This window comes from Rhodnius prolixus, unplaced genomic scaffold (assembly GCF_049639745.1).
Source record: "Rhodnius prolixus isolate KJV_2025 unplaced genomic scaffold, Rpr scaffold_10, whole genome shotgun sequence".
NCBI classification, from domain to species: domain Eukaryota; kingdom Metazoa; phylum Arthropoda; class Insecta; order Hemiptera; family Reduviidae; genus Rhodnius; species Rhodnius prolixus.
Window position 1 is genome coordinate 567,010 of NW_027411615.1, and position 6,115 is coordinate 573,124.

Below are 6,115 nucleotides of genomic sequence, written 5' to 3' on the forward strand. Positions count from 1 at the left end.
CCAGTGAGCCGTAAGAAGCCTCCAGCTAGGAGGAGAAAAATCTGTGGACCAGTGGGAGTGGATTCGATCCCGGGCAAACCCCCTTCTCTATTTTGTGCCGAATTTGAGCCACTTTAGCCAGAATGAGCCATTCTATCGGCTAAAAAATCTGCACAATGTTAACGCAGATACTTGGGGCACCCCTCTAAATAAAGTCCTTTGGAGTTTTTTTGGACTAGAGAGGGTTCAGATGCCATATACTCCTTAGCCTTTAAAGGTACAAGAAGAAATAGAACAAGTCTAAGAGTCCTGACTGTAAATAAAACGATCTCTACCACTTCTAGGTGTCGCCGCTTGGAAAAACTGCTTCCAGGAGCAGAATATAGAGAACATTCTGAAGTTGAGGCAATTTTCAATCTCCCAACTATCCCTCTGTGGTAAAGACGTCCGTTCTTAAAACATCAGGGTAGGATTTTTGGTGAAGTGATGAGGAGCCTTTGGTGCTTATCTCTTACTGTAGCTCCTTTATCTTTTCTAGAACCACTCTAGCATATGTCATGCGCCCTGAGCAAAAGGATGGACGTATGACTGTGTTTCATAAGGCGGTTGGCGCCCGCTCGAAGTTAGTCCTACTTTCCTACAAGACGCAAGCCTGCTCAGATAATGCATACTTCCTACAGGAAATCTGCTAAGTCGTAAAAACATTTTAGAGGAGGATTTTCCGTTTCTTGTGAGCGACAGGTTTTAATAGTTATGCCAAGCTACCAGGCTACTGGGACTTTCCTAAAGAATCTGGGAGGATTTTCTTCTCTTTTTTTTTTTTATCATCTGAGGCGTCTGTTAGGTGAGCAGTCTCTAGACAGAGGAGGCACAACCGATTTATTTAGTTGAGATGGGAAATATCCCGACGACAACAAAAAAAAATGTCCCATTTCTCAATTCTGGGACATTTACCCATTAACACAGACACAAAATTCATGGGAGTGTGTTTGAGTGACACACTACACTCTGTAACTAAAGGCCATCGTGGGATGTTCCAATTCGTTCGCTGTTCGCTTAAAAAAAGAAAAGAAAAAAATGGTACACTTGGTGAACCAAATAATCGAATAAATCTCTAGCGTTAAGAAAGGGAAAAAAACCGATATGATGATATTGTGCTGATATGTAAAATGTCAATAGATAGGGTTGTGACGAAGTGACATTAACAATGTCGTCTTCTCAGCATTGCAGCTGCGGGATAACAAGGTTATCCGAGAGGGGGTAAACCTCACAATTCTAGTTGAAACCTTCTCCACCTACTATCATCCAGTAGCTAACTTAATTACTAAAACCATAGGCTAAGATTGCATTCTCTTTCTCCCTCACTTATTTCCTGTTTCTCATTTCCACTCCAATTGAAATATTAATAACCAGTTCGAGTGTATAATTTGGGATGAAAAATGCAAGAAAAAAATTAGATGTTGATACTTCGTACAAAATTAAGGAAATTTAGAAAATAAAATTGCGAACATAATTTTAGAGCTTGCTCTGATAGAAAGAGAATGAAAAAGTGCTTAAAAAACATTGAAAACTTTCTCGTCAAAGAATTCTAAGAAACAATAAATCAAGAAAAAGAAATTAAAGGCGTCAAAGAATACATATTTCAAGAAACGCACATGGAAGACCATTTATTTACTAGTAAGTAAGTCTCACAACCAGTCTAGTCTGAAACTAATTGACTCTATTTGACCCTTAAGACAGGCTAGAAGAAGTGTGTACCTGAACCAACTACAACCGGAACTAAGGTACTGTAAGTGTGTATGTGTGATGATGCTTCAAGATCTATCTAATGGCACGCATGCTCGAAAACACTTTCGATTTTTATTCTTTCTAAAAAGAACAGTAAGTTGCTTTTATGTCCTTGTTTGTAAAGTACATGCGTGCTTAGTTTCGCTTTTAAATTTCCTCTAAGGAAGTAAGAGGCAGACTTATTTAATTAGGTGTTTAAACCTAAGGCGAACAACAAAGTTCTCTAATTCGTTAAAATCATGGTAATTAATACTATAGCTCTATAGAAAATGAAGTCAAACAATGAACAATATTGTGCAATAATTTATATTAACAATGTGCAATAATGTGTAACACATTACTTTGTTTTGTGTACGAACAGCACATTTTACAAATAAAACTTTTAACAAGCCAACCAACTAGTCAGATAATACACAAAACAATAACAATCTTAAATACGTCTATACTTGTGGGTAAGGTGTTTGTGTATACAGTGTACAGTGTACACATTTAGATTTGTTTTCAACGAACAAACAAAACAATGAGCAGTAATGATTTGGTGTGATTAATTCCGTTTCATGGATAACAAACAGTGTAACCTACCCAGTTAATATACACAACATGATTTAAAGTAGATATTTACAGGGCGGGGGGGGGGGGGGCTGAAGAGGAAATTGTGATTGTATTAATAACAGCTACTACAATAACAGCCAGCAACTGTTTGACGACAACAGGGAAGAACAACAACAGAATTATTGTTGCTGTTTATAATGCTAATAATGCTTTACCTCAGCTAGCACTCACAGATACACGTTTCTCCCTCACACTCACTACTCTCATTGTTTATACTGAGAGAAAGAGAATTATCGATATTGTAATCGAGAGATTTTCTCTGATCTAATTATTTATCGTAACATATGTTATTTAAAAAAGAAGAAAGATTAATAGCCAATTTCATTCATAAAACACTTTTTTGGATTAATGAATTAGTCACCAAAAATGATGGAACAATATTCTACAGTAACATGTTCTGTTTGAATCAATCTCACATATAAAATTACTGTGATCCCCCCCCCCCCTAAATTGTCTAAATCTAGGCTTGGTGGCCGCAGTAAAGTAAGCTAGAATGAAGTGTATCATCTAAAGCGGATAGAGAAACTGCCTAAGAGCAACGTTGAAAGATAGACCCAGGAGATGAAGTTTTCTCCTGGACAAGAAAGCTGAAGAAATATCTTAGGAGGTTGGGTGTAAGTTAAAGATGAAAGCATAAGAGGCGGAGGAATAGCTGAAGATAACAGTAGAAGCTTGGAAGGCATCACATTAGCTGAGCTGTTCAGGTCGGGGAAACAAGGGTTCGATTCTCGGTCTAGGCCTTGGATTTGGCCAGTCTTCTCCGTTCAAGACACCTAATTTGGAAGCTGGACGTAAAGCGCGCCTTGAAAAATAGCCATTACTCTACTTTTTCTTACTTATTAGGACCAACAGAAAATGAGAAAGAAGAAGACAGGACCCTTAAATGTCATTAAAATAGCACATTAGTGTCACTACTACCTCCCCAGATATGGAAGAGTATTCTTAATAACAACAAGAGGATAATCGAAGGGGAATGTGTTGGTTTTAGGGAATGATTATTCTTGATTCCAGTTCTTCCAGCTCTTACTAGAACTTCTCCAGTAAGCCTAAGAGGAGTAGATCACATCACTTTATGGAACTGTAGAGAGAGCGGCAGCCACCAATTGGCAGCACAACAAAATCTTAAGTCGCATTATTCCAAAAAAAAAAGGTAAAATAATGGCTATTTTACAGCCAGGCTTTACTTGCAAACACCAAAAATTAAGTGTCACAGACAGAGGCGACCAGCAAACATACTTTATCATTTAATTATCCATGGTAACCATTAATAAAATCCAAGGCCTAATCTGGGAATCAAACCCAGCATCAGTATGATTAATAATTTTGCAGGCCTATCGTCTAACCCTCGGCTACTTGGCGACTACATTGCATTACCAATTTTACCATGTTGACACAAAAGATGAACATTCTTACACTTTATTTCAAAAATATATTTGATTACCACTAAAACAGTTTACAATACCACTTTACGCGAAGTTCCTTTATCGATTTTTCCTGGAAAATATTATAATGAAAATGAAGATCAATGTAAGAAAATCGTTAAAGCCGTTTTCAATAAAATCTCCACAAAGAAAGGGAAAACATGTGTAATGTGGTATTTCAGGAATCACTGTGAGTTCCCAAGGAGTAAACTAACGAAATATTAAGTCTGAACTTCCATCGGTTATTCGTTTTTGATCTAAAGTGCCCATACATACGAGGGTCGTTTGAAAAGTCCGTGCAAAAATAAAAACTACTTAATTTTTGGGGGTAAACCTTTTTTATTTTTCAACATAGTCTCCTTTTAAGCTTATACACTTCGTCCAACGCTGCTCTAGTTTGTTGATCCCTTCCGAATAATAGGATTTGTCCAAGTCTGAAAAATAGCCATTCGTTTCTGCAATCACCTCCTCGTTTGAATAAAATCTTTTTCCCGCCAGCCATTTCTTCATATTGGGGAACAAATAGTAGTCCGAGGGAGCCAACTCTGTAGAATAGGGGGGATTTGAAACGAGTTGGAACCCTATTTCCATTAATTTTGCGACCACAACTGCTGAGGTGTGAGCTGGTGCGTTGTCGTGATGGAAAAGGACTTTTTTGTGGGCCAATCGTGGGCGTTTTTCTTGCAGCTCGGTTTTCAAACGGTCCAATAACGATGAATAATATGCACCTGTAATAGTTTTACCCTTTTCCAGATAGTCGATGAGGATTATTCCTTGCGAATCCCAAAAGACAATCGCCATAATCTTTCCGGCCGAAGGAACGGTCTTCGCCTTTTTTGGCGCAGATTCCCCCTTGGTAACCCATTGTTTAGATTGTTCTTTGGTCTCAGGAGTGTAGTGATGTATCCATATTTCATCCACAGTGACGAAACGACGCTTAAAGTCCTGCGGATTCTTCTGGAACAGCTGCAAACCGTCCTTGCAACACTTCACACGATTTCGTTTTTGGTCAAGCGTGAGCAATCGCGGCACCCATCTTGCGGATAGCTTTGTCATGTCCAAATGTTGATGCAAAATATTATGTACCCGTTCATTCGAGATGCCCACAGCACTAGCAATCTCACGCACCTTCACTCTTCTGTCATCCATCACCATATCATGGATTTTATCAATGATTTCTGGAGTAGTAACCTCAACAGGGCGTCCAGAACGTTCAGCGTCACTTGTGCCCATATGGCCACTCCGAAAATTTTGAAACCACTTATAAACTGTTCTAATCGAAGGTGCAGAGTTACCATAATGTTTATCAAGCTTCTCTTTAGTCTCCTGAGGCGTTTTGCCTTTCATAAAATAGTGTTTAATCAACACACGAAATTCTTTTTCGTCCACTTTTGAAAATCACTCGACTTCCTCGATTCAAACGAATGCCAAACACAAAGAAATAGACCGATCTGGCTGAAACTTGGTGAGTGTTCTTCCAAGAGATGCTACTAACTAAACATAACCTCGATACGCGCCAGTAGTGCTATCTCTCTGACTTTGCACGGACTTTTCAAACGACCCTCGTACACAGACATCAGTTTGGTTTTACTTCTTAGCAGTACAACAAGGATGATGCGCTAATGGAAGTGATGAACATTATTGAAGAAAGATTTAAGTTCAAATATAAAATATTGATAAGATTCCGAAAATATCTTCACAAAAAAGTCTTCAATAATTAACAATCCATTGGTTAAAAAGTTTACTGGTGCTTCGCGAGTGACGCCTTAGAGATAATGTACAAAGAAGGCTCTATCTCTTACATCACTTGCAGGACACCAATCTCGCCAAAGAGTGTAGAGTACAAACGGAAAAAAAGATAATGAAAATAATTTGAGAACCACAGATTTCAATACCATTTCATTCGATGCAGCTTTTATGAGGGCTGACTTACAACCAATTTTGCTAGATCATTTAAGAAATAGCAATGCAATAACTTTATAATCAAAGAATTGGTGCAAAATTTCGAATATGACGTGCCAATACAAGAATCATTATGACTTCATCTTTGATTCTGACACAATCTAGAATGAAGAGAACTTCAAAATTAATGCATACGTATGTACAAATAACTAGAAACAAGGCAAGAAATTCCTGTATTTTCATGTGCATAAAACAGTGTTTTACCCATGATAGCAGTATAAAAGTTCAAAGAAAATCTAGTACTACGCTAAAACAAAATAAAATTGGACTAACTAAAATGATTTTATTTTTTAAAAAACATTCTACAAATTGTAAAGTTGTCTTAGAGTTTAAGAGATTCACCAACCAGAGCG

General features: G+C 37.7%; 1 protein-coding gene across 2 annotated transcripts in view; it reads right to left on the minus strand.

Moving 5' to 3' along the window:
- The window catches only part of svp (COUP transcription factor 2), a 282,909-nt gene that overhangs the window by 276,174 nt on the left and 620 nt on the right, over nucleotides 1-6,115 (minus strand). The window lies entirely within an intron of this gene.